Source organism: Primulina huaijiensis, chromosome 11 (assembly GCF_012295235.1).
Source record: "Primulina huaijiensis isolate GDHJ02 chromosome 11, ASM1229523v2, whole genome shotgun sequence".
In the NCBI taxonomy this organism is placed as follows: Eukaryota; Viridiplantae; Streptophyta; class Magnoliopsida; order Lamiales; family Gesneriaceae; genus Primulina; species Primulina huaijiensis.
This window is the reverse complement of record NC_133316.1, coordinates 17,049,778-17,072,053: the sequence shown is the minus strand read 5'-3', so window position 1 is coordinate 17,072,053 and position 22,276 is coordinate 17,049,778.

Here is a 22,276-nt window from a genome sequence, read left to right as displayed (position 1 = left end):
ATAGATGATTCTGGATCTAATGTCAGACAACATGGTTAGATTAGAAATAGAATTGATATATTAGCCGAGTTGGTTTGCGAGTTTTATGGTCCTACTTGATTTTTGGATCAAAATCGAACTTTTTTTGAGCTCGAGTTTAAGATTGATGTTGAAATTTTAATCCTTGAATGTCTTTATGATCTCATTTTAAGCTGAATTCGCATCTTTTATGTATTGTACGTCTTGAAAAGTTTGTCCTTCGATGATTAGCCACAAAGTTGTTTTCCTTTCTTTGTTTTTACATATGATTTTTGCTTGAATTTGTATAAAACATGATGGGAAGGTAAAAGGTGGTTGTGTCGTTCTTTTTTGACCACCCTGACGACACCAAATATCCCCCACATGCTCCACACTTTAGGTCATGATGATCCGTAAAGCAGCCATGTTTTGATCGATTTTCAATTTTTCATAACTCAATAAAATCAATAATTATTAAGTATTGACAAATTGCATGAGTATCCCTTATAAAAAAAAATTGAAAAACCTTTTGTACATTATGATAAATGTGCTTGAGTTTTTTTTAATAAGAGGATTAAATGTGCTCGATTTTTTTTTTTTAATAAAAGATATATCAACCTATTAATATTTCTTTATGGGGGTTATCTACCTTCTAAAATTTTCACTGGTGTATGATGATATAATTAGCCCTATTAATTAATTATGAATTTGATTTTTATTCTTGATGTCATGCGAATGAATTTCTTTAGGCTACGTTTTGATAGAAAGGATTTGGTGGGTTTAAATTTCAAATCATATGTTTCAAATACGTTATCTTCATTTTAAATTTCTTAACCACACAAAGTTTATTTATTTATTTTATTTTCTATATAAAGAAATGGGATTTTTTTTTATGATATATGTAAGAATTTCATGATTTGGGGATGTTTTGAAAATAATAAATGTATTGATTTTGGAAAATCATGAAGGCTATCTATATAGGTTGTGGAAATTATTTCCATGAATACAATTATTTTTATCGTTATGGTTTTATACATTTCTTCTAATGATGATTCATTTGTCGAGTTCTATTTTTTAAAATAATAAAAATAAAATATATTTTAGTAATAAAACATAATTAATAATTATCTCCCATCTTATTTGGCTTTATCCGTGTGAGAACGAATATCTCTACACGTAATGCATATGTGTTGTTGTAAGAATGCATTGTTTGCTTATGCCCTTTTTTTAATCAGATAAATAGAAAATTTTGAGAATATTTTTTAACAATAATAAATTTAGATATTTGGACATTGATTGATGCGGATTCATAATGTCAAATAGTTTTTCTTATTTTTTATAATTAATTTGATTTATATTTAAATAAAAAATATTATAATAATAAATATTAATAAATGGTCATGTTGTAATATAAAATGATTATATTTAAATGGGTCATATCTAAATTAAAAAAAAAAAAAAGCAGGTGTAAACTGCAATTTCAAATAAAAAAAGATAGATGGGTTAAACTGTATGATAATTTTAAAAAAAATTATGAGGAAGAATTTTAGATTGTTTGAAAAACAATAAAAAAATTAATATTTTATTATAATTAATAAATATTAAATTCATGTAATACTAATTCTAAAACTATAAATTAGCTAATTTTTTTGACAAAAACTTGTGTGAGACGGTCTCACGGGTCGTATTTTGTGAGACGGATCTCTTATTTGGGTCATCTATAAAAAATATTACTTTTTATGCTAAGAGTATTACTTTTTAATGTGAATATCGGTCGGATTGACCCGTCTCACAGATAAAGATTCGTGAGACCGTATCACAAGAGACCTACTCAATTTTTTTTTCACATTAACTGCACTTAATATGTTGAATCATGTCCCATCTCTCATAGCTCACCTCATATTGATATCTCAAATTGCATATTAGATCTATGACTCGAGACTCGATTATAACTAATATCTCTTCACTCGAAAAAAATTCCTCATGCTTCACGACTAATCTCATTTAGTTGCTACTTATTCCACTTGAACATCAAACATCAAGAGAAAAGCAAATCATTCCCATGATCCCATCTAAAGAGGGGTATTAAGAATACATATGTATATCGTGTATATATGTATATATGTATTCTACATCGTTCTTTATGCATAGATTAACATAATCATATAGTTATAGATATATATTGATAAATATTGGCACGTGATATATGTTTATACATTAAATTTTTTAATAAATTGATTCTATGTGAAAACATTATGGAGAATATATTAAAATTTAAAAATTTAAAGATTAATTTTTATATTATAAGAATTGATATGATCATCTTAAAATCCAAAATTATAAAAATAATAATTTAGTAATTTAAAATCTTTGGAAAGTACAGTTATTTGTAAGTTTTAATTGTGGTGATATGGTGTTTAAGGAAAACTCTCAATAAAAATTAGAAACAATATTCATCTTAAGGAAAATTAGAAGCATAATTTTTGGTACAAAGTTATTTAAGGATAATTAGAATAAACCTTCTACTAGAAATACCAGTAGACCGAACAGAGAATGAAGTAATATAGAACTAGAATCAGTTGTCAGAAAGATAGTCTTCTACGATAATCTGTCAGATTACACTAGTGACATCCGTTTCGTTTGTATTATTTATCAGAAGATGTTCATATTTACTGTAGTTGTAGAATAGTACACTTTATTTAAAGTCATTAAACGAACAATACAGATCATTAATTGCTCACTACCATTTTAGGTACAAAAAAAAATTACAAGTCTATTCTTGGATTCAGGTACTCGTAATAGAAAAAAGAGTCGTTCTCATTCGAACGTTGAAGATTATTTATAAAAAAGCTTCATATTGTGTTCACAAATACCGACTTTTTTGTGAAATTGTGAAATCACTCATACATTCTAGCTTATCATATTGAAAGTCTACAAAAACCAACACATGCTATAAAGTTCTATCAGATTCGAAAGATCATTTTTGCTATCATTGTTTACACAATTCTTTTTTGTATTTATCTACTGAAAAGTGTGAAGTATTTGTAATACGTGGAGAGAGTCCTTCCCATAATCAAATTCATTAATTGTTGAGTTGTAATACTAAGAGCTTCAGTGGGTAAGAGTAAGTCCTACTGAAGTGGATTTGTACAAGTGTTTTAGTGATACCTTCTGAAAACAGAAGAAGGGGAGACGTAGAAGGGTTTTGTCTTTCGAACTTTCAGAAACCAAGTTTGTGTTTTTTTAACTTCTATTGTCTTTAAGTTTCATCAAGTGTTGTAGACTATTTCTGCACTTTTAAGTGGTCCGCTGCACTTCAAAGATCAAAATCAGCTTCTATTCCTAAAAAGGTTTGAAGCACATGTTGAGAAGGAGAATAAATAAAAAGTTAGGAATGTTTATCCAACCCTCCTTCTAAACACTCCACCGATCCTAATAAGACCGGGTTTATCTCTTTCTAAAATATCTACTACAAAAGCTATGAAATCTTTCAACAAGATTTCCATGCTCTCTAAAGAAGACTATGACAACTAGAAAATCAGGATGAAAGCTCATCTTGCATTAAAAGATGATGACATATGGTATGTCATCACTGATGATCCCACTAAGACTATGATAGCCAATACATCATTGACTGTAACAGAAGGAGATCCACAAATGTTGGAAAAACACAGAAGTGAATGGAGCAACGAAGATGAAAAGAAAGCTAACCTGGATAATATAGCCAAGGACATTCTGTACGAGACTCTTGATAAAAACACCGTCAACAAGATTAAGATGTATTCTTATGCAAAAGAAATCTGGGAAAATTCGATCTATATATGTAAAAAAAAATACCAGAAAATGGAAAATAAACTTTCTTTAGAAATACAGAAGTTTGAGAATGTTAAAATGAAGGTCGGGGAATCTTTAAACGACTTTGACAAAAGATTCAGTAGCATTATCAACGAGCTAGTGGCTCTTTGTAGTCAAGGTTATGACAGCACTACCTAGAGAATGAAATGTTAAGAAAATGACAATGAGAGAATCAAAGGATTTGAGCAAACTGAAGCTCCATATTTTGTACTTGAAAGCCTATGAGTTTGAACTGGAAGTAAGAAGTGGTGAAGAACCTTCATCAAGTCATTCAACTAAAGCTCATACTGTTGCTGTTATTGTTTCAAGTGTTTCAACTACTGCTGCTACTGAAATACTATCTTAGAGGACTGCTGAGAAAATCAACAACAATAATATGTCATTTTTCGTCAAGAAATTGTCATATTCATGAAGATAAGTCATGGAACATATCAGAACCCCGATAAGAACTTCAAGAAAGAGTCACCATCCAGTGACATAGCCTGTTTCAGCTGTGGGAAGATTGATCACTTTATTATTGATTGTCCTAAGCCCAATAAATATGGTTACAAGAAGAAAGGACATAAGCTCAATGATAACAAATCTTGAAAAGATCGCAATGTGATGATTGTCGAGGAAAGGAAAAGTGGTCAGATTCTGGTTCTGAGCCTTTCTAACTTAGAGAGCCAATCTAGTGAAAGTGATGTTGAAGAAGTTCAGTGTCTCATGGAAAATACTTATCAACCTGGACTACTGATGAGGTATTTGATTTTGATTCGAAATAATTTACACATAATGACTTAGTTAAAGCATTGCATGACATGGTTTAAGAGTATTCAAAGGTATCTCACTCATTCGAGGACGTTAAAATTGAAAACCAAGGCTTGTTAGATCAAATCAATAAGTTCAAATTTTTACAACAGAGCGATTACAATGATCAGAAAGATGTAGTGGATAGGTTTAAAATTGAGAATGAACGAGTGAATGCTGATTACCAAGCACTACTGATCGAGAATCAAAAGTTATCGCTATTGGTAAATACATGGAATAAGTCTTCTGTTTCATTAAAAAAGATGCAATAGCTACAGAAGCAATCCGGAAACAAAACCAATCTTGGATTTAGTAGCCATGAAAGCATTTCTGAAACTAGTGCTCAGCAGAAACTGAATATGTTAAAAGGGAAATGTATTAACTTTATTAAATCTAACACATTATATGAACACAATAAACCTAATATTCAAGTTGAGAAACCTATAAATTAGATGAACAAAGACAGACATGTTGGTTTCGGTAATGTTGAACCTGAGAGGAAATCCCATCTGAGCACTGCATCCAGTAAATGATCATTTTCAGTATCACAATCCTCAACGAAGATTAAAAACTACCGACACTATAATTGTAGGCCTGTTCAGAAGCGATATAGACTAAAAAACAATAACAACAGAGGAGAACATCCTAAAGTGCATTTTTTAAGAATAAATCATCTGCTACACACCCCTGAGGCTACTCGAAGTACAAATTTTTTCAAGATTGTACAATTGTAGGTTTCTAAGGAACTAATCAGTTTCAGACCCAAATATATTGGGTGCCATTCATTGAATTTGTGAATGCAGAAAATGAAGAAAAAAACTACAAACAGTAGTTCCATCTGGTATCTGAACAGTAACTGTTCCAGACATATAAATGGCTAAACAAATTTACTTTCAAAATTAATTAATTGTAGTGGACCAAAAATAACTTTTGGGGACAACACAAAAGGTAAAATATTGGGTAAGGGTAAGATTATTCATGGAAATGTAATTATTAATGATGTACTTTTAGTAGAGAATCTATGCTATAATCTAATCAACATTAGTCAACTATGTGACAATGGATACTCGGTAGCCTTTTAGAAGCACACATGTGCAGTTAAAAATATTCATAGTTCTACTATTTACAAGGAAACAGAGGTGGATACACCTAAAAATTTTTTTGGAATATTGGTATAACTGATCATTATACATGCTTGATAGCATCTTAGATTGGCAAACATTGGTTATGACACAAACGGTTAAATCGCTTGAATTTCAAATCCATTAACAATATCAGAAAATAGAACTTGGTTACCGGTTTACATGATATTAACTTGGTTAAGAATTATGTTTTTTTTTTGCATGTCGGCTAGGTAAGCACGTATGACCAAGCTTCAAGAACAAAGAAAGTAAATCAACATTAAGATGCTTAGAACTACTGCACGTGGAGCTCTTCGGACCTATATATGTAATAAGTTTAAGGGGAATTAAGTACGCTTTAATTATTGTTGATGACTTTTCTAGATTTACATGGGTTGTATTTCTCAGTGGTAAGATCATACCAGTACTCATCTGATCAAGCTTCTAAAACTAAACCAAAATGAAAATTTTTTTTAATCAATAGAATCAGAAGCGATTGAGGTACTGAATTTACTAACAAATCTTGAGATATATTTGATTGAACAATGCATACAACATGAATATTCAGCAGTTAGGACTCCTAAGCAAAATTGAGTAGCCGAGAGAAGAAACAAAACTCTTAAAGAAGCAACAAGAACAATGCTTACAGATGCAGATATATCTCAACGTTTCTGGGCAAAAGCAGTAAACACTGCTTGTTATATACAAAACAAAACCATGGCCAACAGAAGACATGGAAAGACTCCATATGAGATATGGAAATGAAGCAAGCCTAATGTATCTTACTTTCATATATTTGGATGCAGATATTATGTGCATAATAATGACAAAAATCATCTGCCAGCTTTTGATTCAAAATCAGATGCTGGAATTTTTATTGGATATTCAGCAGTTAGCAAAGCCTTCAGAATATTTTATAACATAACTATTAACGTTGAAGAATCTATACATGTTTTTGATGAAATTAATAATGCTCCTGAAAAATATGATATTTCAACTTTGAGTAATAGACTATACATGATTCATCTGGATATGTAAAGTGAAAATAAAACAGTACCAAGAGGAAATAATTCTCAAAATACAAAACCAGAAGTTCCCGAGAAGGAACTAGTAGCTGAGACTCAAGTTAGTCCAAAAATTCTCCTAGAAGATCCAGAACTTGCTCGTGACGATGACATTCCAGAGCAACCTGTTTTCTAAACACATCAGGAGAACACTTTTTCAGAACCTAGCTATAAATGGAGCAAAACCCATCCGCCCTTATTGGATATTAGTAATCCATCAGTACCTCTCAGAACAAGAAGACAATGATAAGTGAATGTATTCATGTTGTCGTCATATCTTAGATGGAACCAAAGAAGATTGATGAAACACTAAATTATCCAAGCTGGATTGAAGTGATGCAAGAAGAGCTCAATCAATTTAAAAAAAAATGAAGTTTGAATTTTGGTACCTAGACCAAATCATCTGTCAGTTATTGGAACTCGACGGGCATTCAGAAACAAGCTAAATAAGGAAGGGACAATAGTCAGAAACAAAGCAAGACTAGTGACTCAAGAATTCAGATAAGAAGAAAGAATATATTATGATGAAACCTTTGCACCAGTAGACAGACTTGAAGCCATCAGAATATTTCTAGCCTTTGCAGCATTCAAGAAATTTAGAGTTTCACAAATGGATGTGAATGCGTGCTTTTCTGAATAGGCTACTGCAAGAAGAAGTCTATGCAGAACAACCCCAGGTTTTGTAGATCAATCAACTCCAAATCATGTTTTTAAATTACATAAAGCATTGTTTGGTCTCAAACAACCACCAAGGGCATGATATGACACATTGTCTCAATTTCTGATTAATCATGACTTCACTATTGGAACAGTTGATAAAACACTATTTACTTTTGTAAAAAAAAAAACTAGCATATCCTATTAGCACAAATATATGTTGATCATATTATTTTTGGATCAACTAACCTCAAGCTTTGTGAGAAATTTGTTAAAATGATGGATGATCAATTTTAAATGAGTATGATGAAATAACTAATATTCTTCATAGGAATACAAGTTATACAGCTCGAGTCTGAAATTTTCATAAACCAGATGAAATACACTAAAGAGCTACTTAAAATATTTGGCATGGAAACTTGCACCGCTGCCTCAACTCCAATGAGTTCTTTATCTAAGCTCGATAAAGATGAAGGAAGAGTTTCAGAAGAAGTAACCATGTATCGTTGCCTAATTTTTTCTTTGTTGTATCTTACAACTAGTAGACTAGACATAATGTTTTTAGTATGTATCTGTGCTAGATTTCAATATGATCCCAAGCAATCTCATTATATAGCTGCTAAGTGTATATGGAAATATTTAAAGGGTACTCGGAATGTTGATTTATAGTATCCAAAAGACTCTACATTTAATCTTTTCGGTTATTCAGTTGCAGATTATATAGGTTGAAATTTGGATTAAAAAATTACTAGTGGATTCTGTTAATTTCTTGGTGAAAGGCCGATCTCTTAGTTTAGTAAAAATCAGACCTCCATTACCACTTGTATTGCAGAAGCCGAATACTTAGTTGTCGGAAGCTGCTATTGTCAAATTCTTTGGATGCAACAATTGAAAGACTATGGAATAAATGCTTCTGTGTCGCCTATCCTTTTTGATAACACGAGTGCAATAACCATAACATAAAATTTGGTGCTGCACTCCATAACCAAGCATATTGACATCACAAACCAGTTCATCAGAGATCTTTTGCAGAAGAAATACATTCGTCTAGAATACGTATCTGCCGATCAGGAAGCAGCAAACATCTTTACCAAACCATTACCCGAGGCTGAGTTATCTTATTTCCATAATATGTTAAGCCTCATTGATTTATCTTAAGCATCAGTTTGGGGGGAATATTATTTAATATGGTTAAGATTCTAAAAATCTTTTTGTATTGAATTAAGAATTTATATTGATAATACAGTGTCTCTATTGATTCAGTGTTGCTACTGGATTTGTTCCAGCAACTCTCTTTTTTTTTGTGTGGACCTTATCATGTAATATCTCAATTCATGCTGCCTTCTGTTTTTATTAATACTGGTCGTTTGGACAGCCTACCACTTTTTATTCAAACAAATTTTACATTATTAGTCGTTTGACAAACCATGTTTTCAAAATTTTAAAAATCAACCGCAAACATGCTGAACTGTATCTTCATGTTTCAACCTATGGCTGTACATATTTTTCTAAACCATCATTTCATTTCTTTTACTTTGTAACCCTTGCGTTTTCAATCTCTTTGTTTCTCTATGCAAGTCTTTCGATTTTTTTCAAACATCTCTTTCATTCGTTCTAAATCTCAATTTGAAGAAATGGTCAGCATATATACTTTGAATTTTTATCAGGTTTATTTTTCTTCAGTATACACTGTTCAAGACACTCATCTAGTAGCCATGTTCAAAACCTTGGAGATATCTGGTCTTCGTACCTTTTTGAAATCACCTACAATTATCTACAAGGCCCCATTGTTGTACTTCGATGTGAATTCCTCTCATGCTGAGGATGGAAAAATTATCTTCTCTCAAGACGACAAGACTCTTCTTATCGATGTCGATCTGATCAGTTCTATATTCTCTCTTCTCACTTTTGGGATTACTGATTTCTCTGTCATCTCCAAAGAAGATATGGTTGCTTCTCTTAAGTCTTTTTCTGCTTCAGGAGAAGATTTATCTCCATCTTGCTTCAAGAAACTGTTGAAGATGGAATTTCAAGTATCGGCTGACATTGTCGACAAAGCTATCTTGATAAAAGCAGGACCTTTGACAGACTGACCAAGAAAAAGGTCCAGGTGATGACTGCTATTATTTCTGTAACCATAGTAAATTAGGCATCTCTACTCTTTAAAATATTATATGACATGGTCCAGAAGAAGAGTATTGTCTTTGTTGTGCAAATCAGCAAACTCCTGAAGGATGCTGGTTTTGGTTTCACTTCTGATAAAGATGGTAAGACAACATGATTGATGTTGATAATGTGGTTGTCCTTCGACCAAAACCATCTATCCCTGTGTTTATTGAAGCAAAAAATGAAATAGGGACCAAGCAAGAGGCTGCTAAAAAATAAACAAAGACCAAGAGAAAATTAATCATTGTGGTTAGTGACTTTGAACAAATTTTCTCCGAGGAAGCATCTGCTCCTACTCAACCTCCACCAAAGCCAACCCCAGCAAAGAAGATATCCAAACCATCTATCTGCATCACAAAAACTGCAACCATGTCAGATTTATCTTCCACTCCTGTTGATATTGCTGTCAATACTACATCTCAAGCTTCCAAAGCTCCTCTACCCAAATCCACCCAAACTACTGCTCCAACACCAAGACAACCAATAGCTGGAAACTCCGATTCTGTTCTTATCGCTCCAAGAAAAACTGGTGTCTTGTTCATTAAAGATCCACCGCCAGAGTCCACTCACTATGAACTTAAAAAACTAGTCTCAACAGACAAAGGCAAAGGAAAAATACCTATGATTTCTGAAGAACTAGTTGTTGTATGCCCCAAATCCTCTGTTCAAACACAAATTGACCTTCACATGGATGGAATTGAAAGAACTGCTGCAGAGGATATTACATACTTTGATTAATGGGTCTTCATCTGCACAGTTCAATATCTACCAGCTTTTAAAACCAAGGATGCATATGTTAAAGCCCTCAAAAATGAAAGAACAGTATTTGCTGCCACCAAAATGGACTTTGTCATTGAAGCAATGAACAGAAGAAATTATGTCCTTCTCCAAGTCAAAATTTAGAAGCTACGAGAGACACTGGTCGTTCTAAGCTCCAATTATGATTATCAAGATCCCATTGCCTTTCTTGATCAAGCAGTGATTAATCATCTTTCTTTTGATCTCATGACTTTATAAATGACAGTCGCAGTAATTGAGAATAATTTAAAAGAAGATTTTTTGTTGGAATTCCAGAATCCTTCAGGGTTAAGTCAATATACGAAAGGACCAACATCCCTCCTAGGGATGAAGTCTCTAGTACTCCTGCACATTCTCCAACTCATGTCCAAGTTGCTACTATTCAGCACTCTTTTTCACTGGTTTATGTCAGGGATTTCCTCGTAGTAGAGGAAGTGATTAATTCTATTGTTGAAGATGTTGCTATAGGTGTCACTCTTGCTGCTATTTTATTTGCTCTTGATGATCTGATAGTTACTATTGTTCCACCTGCTGTCTCACTCACTACTGCAATTTTTGTTCCCATATCACCAGCCAAAGTATCTGCACTTCCTGATCTTAAAATGCTTTCCTCTGAACATCAACAAGAAATGAGGAAAAGAGTGTCTATTGTTATTATTACAGTGCCCACAAAACCAGAACACATTATTGCTCCATCTGCTGCTTTGGTACTCATTTGTTAAAATCAATATGACACATCGAGTGAACAATTTGACTATGCTACTCATCTTATCAAAATTATCGAGCGTATGCAAACAAATTCTCCTACATCTGATCATCAAACTGCGTTAGAATTTGAAATGGAAGAAGTTAAGCGCAACTACAACAAGATTATTGAAGTGTTCATACACATTTCATTTGAACAAGCTGGTGCTCAAACTACCTTTAATTTATTCAAAGAACGTCTGACTAAAGATGTCTTATCTACCCGCGAAGAGGTGACCAGAATGTCCATTAAGCTTTCTAGCCTCAAATCAAGTTTTGTCAAGACACGGGCATGTCATTTTAGCTCAAACTGGACTCACATCTTCTGCATCTTCTCAAACCAATTCCATTGAAGCCATGGACTCCAAGGTTGAAGTTTTAGATGCCAAATTGACCGATCAATCTCAATCTCTTCAGACTTTAAATAAAAAAGTTGGTGGCATCTCTGAACATTTATTTGAATTCGGTGGGTTAAGTCTCATGCTGCCAAAAAAAGGAAGAAGATGCAAGAAGAAAAGTAGAAGTAGAAGCAAAACCAAAACTAGAACCAGAACCAAAGCCAGAAGAAAAACCATAACATATTCTAGTTTCCATTGAAGACAAAGGAATAAATGATGATGAGAAGTATATTGCAAAATTATTACTCCATTTACTTTTTTAAGATTTTAGTTGATATTGACTACAATCACTTCATTTATCATTTATACTATTTGATGTTCTCACATTACTTATTTATTTATGCGCTTATTTTGTTGTCTCCTCCATAGATTTCTAGGTTTTGACATCACCACAAAGGGAGAAATTGATAAGAATACTTTAATTGTGGTGATGTGTTGCTTAAGGAAAATTCTTAAGGAAAACGGAAAACCAAAAACACAATTCTTCTTAAAGAAAATCAGAAGTAGTATTCTTCTTAAGAAAAATCATAACCATAGTTTTTGGTATTGAGCTGTTTAACGAGAATCAGAACACACTCTTAAAAATAGAAATACCAATAGACCAAACTGAGAATGAATAATACTAAACTAGAAGTAGTAGTCATAAAGATAATCTTTTACGATAATATATCAAACTACAATAGTGACATTCGTTTTGTTTGTACTATCTATAAAAGGATGTCTCTATTTATCGTAGTCGTTCTGTACAGTAGTACACTATATTTAAAGTCATTAAATGAACTGTACAAATAATTAATTGCTCAATAATATTTTCGATACAAAAACAAATAACAAGTTTATTTTTGGATTCATGTATTCGTAACGAAAAAAAGAGTCTTTCTCATTCGAACGTTGACAATGATTTATAAAAAAAACTTCATGATGTGTTCACAAACACTAACATTTTTGTGAAATTACGAAGTGACTCACACCTTCTATGTTATCATACTGAAACTCCAAAAAAATCAGCACACACTGTAAAGTTCTATCAGATTCAGAAGATCATATGTGTTATTATTGTTTACACACTCTTTCATTGTTTTTACCTACTGAAAAGTGTGAAGTATTTGCAATATGTGGAAATAGTCTTTCCCAAAATCAAAATCGTTAAGTGTTGAGTTATAATACTAAGAGTTTCAGTAAGTAAGGACAAGTCCTACTGAAGTGAGTTTGTACAAGTATGTATTGATCAAAATTTTTTAGTGATATTTTCTGGAAACATAAAAATGAGATACTTGGAAGAGTTTTGTCCTTCGAACTTCCGGAAACTAATTTTGTGTTATTTGAACTTCTACTGTCTTTGAGTTTCATCAAGTGATGTGAACTTTTTCTACATTTTTAAGTAGTCCGCTGCACTTTTAAAGATCGAGATCAGCTTCTGACTCCTAAAAAAGTTTCACTACAAGAAAAATCGTATTTAACAACACATCAAAGACAACGGTTTTAACAAAAACCGTTGTTTTTTTACTTTTAACAACGGTTTTAACAAAAACCGTTGTCGTAGCCTAAAAAAATCCGCTCAAAAACAACAGTTTCTTTAAAACCGTTGTCTTTGATATATCTACGACAACGGTTTTTAAAAACCGTTGTCTATGAGCGTTTTTTTTGGGCTACGACAACGATTTTTTAAAAACCGTTGTCGTTGAGCGTTTTTTTTTTGGGCTACGACAACGGTTTTTAAACTGTTGTCTATTAGCGTTTCTCTTCAAGCTACGACAACGGTTTGTAAAAAATCGTTGTCTTTCAACTAGTTTTTCTACAAATTTTGTTGTCAATATTAGATTTTGCGACGGTTTAAATAAAATTTGTCGCTAAAATTAGCGACGGTTATACTATACCGTCGCTAATTTAAATATTGCGACGGTTTAAGTATGCCCGTCGCTAAAATTAGCGACGGTTTTAAGTAAAACTGTCGCCGATNATTCTCCTAGAAGATCCAGAACTTGCTCGTGACGATGACATTCCAGAGCAACCTGTTTTCTAAACACATCAGGAGAACACTTTTTCAGAACCTAGCTATAAATGGAGCAAAACCCATCCGCCCTTATTGGATATTAGTAATCCATCAGTACCTCTCAGAACAAGAAGACAATGATAAGTGAATGTATTCATGTTGTCGTCATATCTTAGATGGAACCAAAGAAGATTGATGAAACACTAAATTATCCAAGCTGGATTGAAGTGATGCAAGAAGAGCTCAATCAATTTAAAAAAAAATGAAGTTTGAATTTTGGTACCTAGACCAAATCATCTGTCAGTTATTGGAACTCGACGGGCATTCAGAAACAAGCTAAATAAGGAAGGGACAATAGTCAGAAACAAAGCAAGACTAGTGACTCAAGAATTCAGATAAGAAGAAAGAATATATTATGATGAAACCTTTGCACCAGTAGACAGACTTGAAGCCATCAGAATATTTCTAGCCTTTGCAGCATTCAAGAAATTTAGAGTTTCACAAATGGATGTGAATGCGTGCTTTTCTGAATAGGCTACTGCAAGAAGAAGTCTATGCAGAACAACCCCAGGTTTTGTAGATCAATCAACTCCAAATCATGTTTTTAAATTACATAAAGCATTGTTTGGTCTCAAACAACCACCAAGGGCATGATATGACACATTGTCTCAATTTCTGATTAATCATGACTTCACTATTGGAACAGTTGATAAAACACTATTTACTTTTGTAAAAAAAAAAACTAGCATATCCTATTAGCACAAATATATGTTGATCATATTATTTTTGGATCAACTAACCTCAAGCTTTGTGAGAAATTTGTTAAAATGATGGATGATCAATTTTAAATGAGTATGATGAAATAACTAATATTCTTCATAGGAATACAAGTTATACAGCTCGAGTCTGAAATTTTCATAAACCAGATGAAATACACTAAAGAGCTACTTAAAATATTTGGCATGGAAACTTGCACCGCTGCCTCAACTCCAATGAGTTCTTTATCTAAGCTCGATAAAGATGAAGGAAGAGTTTCAGAAGAAGTAACCATGTATCGTTGCCTAATTTTTTCTTTGTTGTATCTTACAACTAGTAGACTAGACATAATGTTTTTAGTATGTATCTGTGCTAGATTTCAATATGATCCCAAGCAATCTCATTATATAGCTGCTAAGTGTATATGGAAATATTTAAAGGGTACTCGGAATGTTGATTTATAGTATCCAAAAGACTCTACATTTAATCTTTTCGGTTATTCAGTTGCAGATTATATAGGTTGAAATTTGGATTAAAAAATTACTAGTGGATTCTGTTAATTTCTTGGTGAAAGGCCGATCTCTTAGTTTAGTAAAAATCAGACCTCCATTACCACTTGTATTGCAGAAGCCGAATACTTAGTTGTCGGAAGCTGCTATTGTCAAATTCTTTGGATGCAACAATTGAAAGACTATGGAATAAATGCTTCTGTGTCGCCTATCCTTTTTGATAACACGAGTGCAATAACCATAACATAAAATTTGGTGCTGCACTCCATAACCAAGCATATTGACATCACAAACCAGTTCATCAGAGATCTTTTGCAGAAGAAATACATTCGTCTAGAATACGTATCTGCCGATCAGGAAGCAGCAAACATCTTTACCAAACCATTACCCGAGGCTGAGTTATCTTATTTCCATAATATGTTAAGCCTCATTGATTTATCTTAAGCATCAGTTTGGGGGGAATATTATTTAATATGGTTAAGATTCTAAAAATCTTTTTGTATTGAATTAAGAATTTATATTGATAATACAGTGTCTCTATTGATTCAGTGTTGCTACTGGATTTGTTCCAGCAACTCTCTTTTTTTTTGTGTGGACCTTATCATGTAATATCTCAATTCATGCTGCCTTCTGTTTTTATTAATACTGGTCGTTTGGACAGCCTACCACTTTTTATTCAAACAAATTTTACATTATTAGTCGTTTGACAAACCATGTTTTCAAAATTTTAAAAATCAACCGCAAACATGCTGAACTGTATCTTCATGTTTCAACCTATGGCTGTACATATTTTTCTAAACCATCATTTCATTTCTTTTACTTTGTAACCCTTGCGTTTTCAATCTCTTTGTTTCTCTATGCAAGTCTTTCGATTTTTTTCAAACATCTCTTTCATTCGTTCTAAATCTCAATTTGAAGAAATGGTCAGCATATATACTTTGAATTTTTATCAGGTTTATTTTTCTTCAGTATACACTGTTCAAGACACTCATCTAGTAGCCATGTTCAAAACCTTGGAGATATCTGGTCTTCGTACCTTTTTGAAATCACCTACAATTATCTACAAGGCCCCATTGTTGTACTTCGATGTGAATTCCTCTCATGCTGAGGATGGAAAAATTATCTTCTCTCAAGACGACAAGACTCTTCTTATCGATGTCGATCTGATCAGTTCTATATTCTCTCTTCTCACTTTTGGGATTACTGATTTCTCTGTCATCTCCAAAGAAGATATGGTTGCTTCTCTTAAGTCTTTTTCTGCTTCAGGAGAAGATTTATCTCCATCTTGCTTCAAGAAACTGTTGAAGATGGAATTTCAAGTATCGGCTGACATTGTCGACAAAGCTATCTTGATAAAAGCAGGACCTTTGACAGACTGACCAAGAAAAAGGTCCAGGTGATGACTGCTATTATTTCTGTAACCATAGTAAATTAGGCATCTCTACTCTTTAAAATATTATATGACATGGTCCAGAAGAAGAGTATTGTCTTTGTTGTGCAAATCAGCAAACTCCTGAAGGATGCTGGTTTTGGTTTCACTTCTGATAAAGATGGTAAGACAACATGATTGATGTTGATAATGTGGTTGTCCTTCGACCAAAACCATCTATCCCTGTGTTTATTGAAGCAAAAAATGAAATAGGGACCAAGCAAGAGGCTGCTAAAAAATAAACAAAGACCAAGAGAAAATTAATCATTGTGGTTAGTGACTTTGAACAAATTTTCTCCGAGGAAGCATCTGCTCCTACTCAACCTCCACCAAAGCCAACCCCAGCAAAGAAGATATCCAAACCATCTATCTGCATCACAAAAACTGCAACCATGTCAGATTTATCTTCCACTCCTGTTGATATTGCTGTCAATACTACATCTCAAGCTTCCAAAGCTCCTCTACCCAAATCCACCCAAACTACTGCTCCAACACCAAGACAACCAATAGCTGGAAACTCCGATTCTGTTCTTATCGCTCCAAGAAAAACTGGTGTCTTGTTCATTAAAGATCCACCGCCAGAGTCCACTCACTATGAACTTAAAAAACTAGTCTCAACAGACAAAGGCAAAGGAAAAATACCTATGATTTCTGAAGAACTAGTTGTTGTATGCCCCAAATCCTCTGTTCAAACACAAATTGACCTTCACATGGATGGAATTGAAAGAACTGCTGCAGAGGATATTACATACTTTGATTAATGGGTCTTCATCTGCACAGTTCAATATCTACCAGCTTTTAAAACCAAGGATGCATATGTTAAAGCCCTCAAAAATGAAAGAACAGTATTTGCTGCCACCAAAATGGACTTTGTCATTGAAGCAATGAACAGAAGAAATTATGTCCTTCTCCAAGTCAAAATTTAGAAGCTACGAGAGACACTGGTCGTTCTAAGCTCCAATTATGATTATCAAGATCCCATTGCCTTTCTTGATCAAGCAGTGATTAATCATCTTTCTTTTGATCTCATGACTTTATAAATGACAGTCGCAGTAATTGAGAATAATTTAAAAGAAGATTTTTTGTTGGAATTCCAGAATCCTTCAGGGTTAAGTCAATATACGAAAGGACCAACATCCCTCCTAGGGATGAAGTCTCTAGTACTCCTGCACATTCTCCAACTCATGTCCAAGTTGCTACTATTCAGCACTCTTTTTCACTGGTTTATGTCAGGGATTTCCTCGTAGTAGAGGAAGTGATTAATTCTATTGTTGAAGATGTTGCTATAGGTGTCACTCTTGCTGCTATTTTATTTGCTCTTGATGATCTGATAGTTACTATTGTTCCACCTGCTGTCTCACTCACTACTGCAATTTTTGTTCCCATATCACCAGCCAAAGTATCTGCACTTCCTGATCTTAAAATGCTTTCCTCTGAACATCAACAAGAAATGAGGAAAAGAGTGTCTATTGTTATTATTACAGTGCCCACAAAACCAGAACACATTATTGCTCCATCTGCTGCTTTGGTACTCATTTGTTAAAATCAATATGACACATCGAGTGAACAATTTGACTATGCTACTCATCTTATCAAAATTATCGAGCGTATGCAAACAAATTCTCCTACATCTGATCATCAAACTGCGTTAGAATTTGAAATGGAAGAAGTTAAGCGCAACTACAACAAGATTATTGAAGTGTTCATACACATTTCATTTGAACAAGCTGGTGCTCAAACTACCTTTAATTTATTCAAAGAACGTCTGACTAAAGATGTCTTATCTACCCGCGAAGAGGTGACCAGAATGTCCATTAAGCTTTCTAGCCTCAAATCAAGTTTTGTCAAGACACGGGCATGTCATTTTAGCTCAAACTGGACTCACATCTTCTGCATCTTCTCAAACCAATTCCATTGAAGCCATGGACTCCAAGGTTGAAGTTTTAGATGCCAAATTGACCGATCAATCTCAATCTCTTCAGACTTTAAATAAAAAAGTTGGTGGCATCTCTGAACATTTATTTGAATTCGGTGGGTTAAGTCTCATGCTGCCAAAAAAAGGAAGAAGATGCAAGAAGAAAAGTAGAAGTAGAAGCAAAACCAAAACTAGAACCAGAACCAAAGCCAGAAGAAAAACCATAACATATTCTAGTTTCCATTGAAGACAAAGGAATAAATGATGATGAGAAGTATATTGCAAAATTATTACTCCATTTACTTTTTTAAGATTTTAGTTGATATTGACTACAATCACTTCATTTATCATTTATACTATTTGATGTTCTCACATTACTTATTTATTTATGCGCTTATTTTGTTGTCTCCTCCATAGATTTCTAGGTTTTGACATCACCACAAAGGGAGAAATTGATAAGAATACTTTAATTGTGGTGATGTGTTGCTTAAGGAAAATTCTTAAGGAAAACGGAAAACCAAAAACACAATTCTTCTTAAAGAAAATCAGAAGTAGTATTCTTCTTAAGAAAAATCATAACCATAGTTTTTGGTATTGAGCTGTTTAACGAGAATCAGAACACACTCTTAAAAATAGAAATACCAATAGACCAAACTGAGAATGAATAATACTAAACTAGAAGTAGTAGTCATAAAGATAATCTTTTACGATAATATATCAAACTACAATAGTGACATTCGTTTTGTTTGTACTATCTATAAAAGGATGTCTCTATTTATCGTAGTCGTTCTGTACAGTAGTACACTATATTTAAAGTCATTAAATGAACTGTACAAATAATTAATTGCTCAATAATATTTTCGATACAAAAACAAATAACAAGTTTATTTTTGGATTCATGTATTCGTAACGAAAAAAAGAGTCTTTCTCATTCGAACGTTGACAATGATTTATAAAAAAAACTTCATGATGTGTTCACAAACACTAACATTTTTGTGAAATTACGAAGTGACTCACACCTTCTATGTTATCATACTGAAACTCCAAAAAAATCAGCACACACTGTAAAGTTCTATCAGATTCAGAAGATCATATGTGTTATTATTGTTTACACACTCTTTCATTGTTTTTACCTACTGAAAAGTGTGAAGTATTTGCAATATGTGGAAATAGTCTTTCCCAAAATCAAAATCGTTAAGTGTTGAGTTATAATACTAAGAGTTTCAGTAAGTAAGGACAAGTCCTACTGAAGTGAGTTTGTACAAGTATGTATTGATCAAAATTTTTTAGTGATATTTTCTGGAAACATAAAAATGAGATACTTGGAAGAGTTTTGTCCTTCGAACTTCCGGAAACTAATTTTGTGTTATTTGAACTTCTACTGTCTTTGAGTTTCATCAAGTGATGTGAACTTTTTCTACATTTTTAAGTAGTCCGCTGCACTTTTAAAGATCGAGATCAGCTTCTGACTCCTAAAAAAGTTTCACTACAAGAAAAATCGTATTTAACAACACATCAAAGACAACGGTTTTAACAAAAACCGTTGTTTTTTTACTTTTAACAACGGTTTTAACAAAAACCGTTGTCGTAGCCTAAAAAAATCCGCTCAAAAACAACAGTTTCTTTAAAACCGTTGTCTTTGATATATCTACGACAACGGTTTTTAAAAACCGTTGTCTATGAGCGTTTTTTTTGGGCTACGACAACGATTTTTTAAAAACCGTTGTCGTTGAGCGTTTTTTTTTTGGGCTACGACAACGGTTTTTAAACTGTTGTCTATTAGCGTTTCTCTTCAAGCTACGACAACGGTTTGTAAAAAATCGTTGTCTTTCAACTAGTTTTTCTACAAATTTTGTTGTCAATATTAGATTTTGCGACGGTTTAAATAAAATTTGTCGCTAAAATTAGCGACGGTTATACTATACCGTCGCTAATTTAAATATTGCGACGGTTTAAGTATGCCCGTCGCTAAAATTAGCGACGGTTTTAAGTAAAACTGTCGCCGATGTAGATATAGCGACGAATTTACGAAAACAGTCGCTAAATTTAGCGCAGTTTTTGTATAACCGTCGCTAAGTTTAGAGACTCTTTTGGTAAACCGTCGCCGATCTATAATTAGCGACCGTTTATATTTAACCGTCGCTATATTTAGCGATGGTTTATTATAACCGGTGCTAAATAAAGCGACAGTTCTTGTAAAAACGTCGCTAATTTTAAATCGGCGACAGTTAAAAAATAACCGTCGCTAACTGCGACGGTTCAAGTCAAAACCGTCGCAAACTGTCTATAAATACCCCCACCCTCAGTCCATTTTCTACCATACTCCTTCACAACACTTAAAATTTTTCTCCTTTACACAATTTTAACTTCGTTTTTCTCTTTAAAGTTTAATAAATTTTTAAAATCAGAAATATAGTATTTTCGACAGTAAATCAAGAATATAATTAGCATTTGTTAGTTTTTTTATATATTTATTAAAATATTAAAAGTGAAAATTTTTTTTATTTTACTGAAAAAAATAGCGACGGAAAGCATAAAATACCGTCGCTAATATTAGCGACGAAATTTAAAAAATACCGTCGCTAAATAAAACCGTCGCTCTTTAGCGACCATTTTAATTACGACCATCGCTAATTTTAGCGACGGTTAACGATGATTTCCGTCGCAAATTAATTTGCGACGATTTTTAAACAACCGTCGCAAATTGTAACTACCACAACACTCCAAAACCGTTGTCTTTTAGTGAATTCTTTAACCACAGGACCTTTAACAACGGTTTTATATACCTACGACAACGGTTTTTCACCGTCATATTTAGACGTCTACGACAACGGTTTTTCACCGTTGTCTTTGAGCACACCCTTTAACCACAGGGCTTCTAACAACGGTTTTAAAAGGCCTACAACAACGGGGAAAAACCGTTGTCGTAGGCCTTTTTTCTTGTAGTGTTTGCAGCATATATTTCAGAAGCATAAAAAAAAAGTTGGGAGTGTTCATTCAATTATCTTATTTTTATTATATTATTTTGTAGATTTGTAGCTAAAAAAATATTAATTATTGCTTTTTAATAATTTATGTCCTTTAGAATTTGGAAAAAATTATCTATTTTATATTAAATTTGTAGTAATTTTATTCTTTTATTTATTGTATGACTTAAAGTAAATAAAATTATAGTAAAAGTAGAAGAAAAAGTAAAAAGGGTTTTTTGTATGCATATTGATGTTGTTTAAGTTTGAAAAGGTTTCAATTTGACGTTTTTTTAAACACAAGATTTCTTCTTCTTTTTTTATGAACATGTATATATATATATATCTACAAAATAAGAAAATAAAAATAAGATAATTATCAATTAGTACGTATTTATATTTTATGATTTTTTTAATATATATAATATAAGTTGAAAAATTATTTATTTTATCTTAAATTTGTAGTAATTTTATTCTTTTATTTATTGTTTGACTTAAAGTAAATAAAAACATAGTAAAAATAAAAGTAAAAAAGGTTTTTTTTTTATGCATATTGATATTGTTTAAGTTTGAAAAGCGTTCAACTTGACGTGCTTCACATTTTTTTAGAACCATTGTTTTTAGAATTATTATTTGGAAGGCAAATTTTAGAAACCGGCTAAAAACACACACATATTATAAATATATAATATGTAATAAATTATATGTTTATAGAAATATCTAAGAGAGAGAAGGATTATCAATCTATTTTTATTTTTGTCATCAATTTGAAACCACACTTGTCGACATGAGTATGATAAGGTGAGGAACCAGAAAAAGTGATTCTTGATTGATTTTTGCCCATTCGAAATATTTAACTCCAACCACATTCATTGTAATGCTGGTTACATATCAACTTAGATTTCTCAAGTTTCTAGGCCACACGGTTTGGGAGCTGAATTAAGTCAGAAACTTTCCACATATTGCAATTATTTTTTAAAGATATTATTTTTTCAGATATTTTCTTCTTGTGAAGTTGTTTTCAAACTTTTGTCCCCATTGGGTGCCTTTATTTTTTGGAAAAGCCATAGAGAACTTCTAAGAATTGGCTTCATTGTCCTTTGAAGTTAGCAAAAGAGA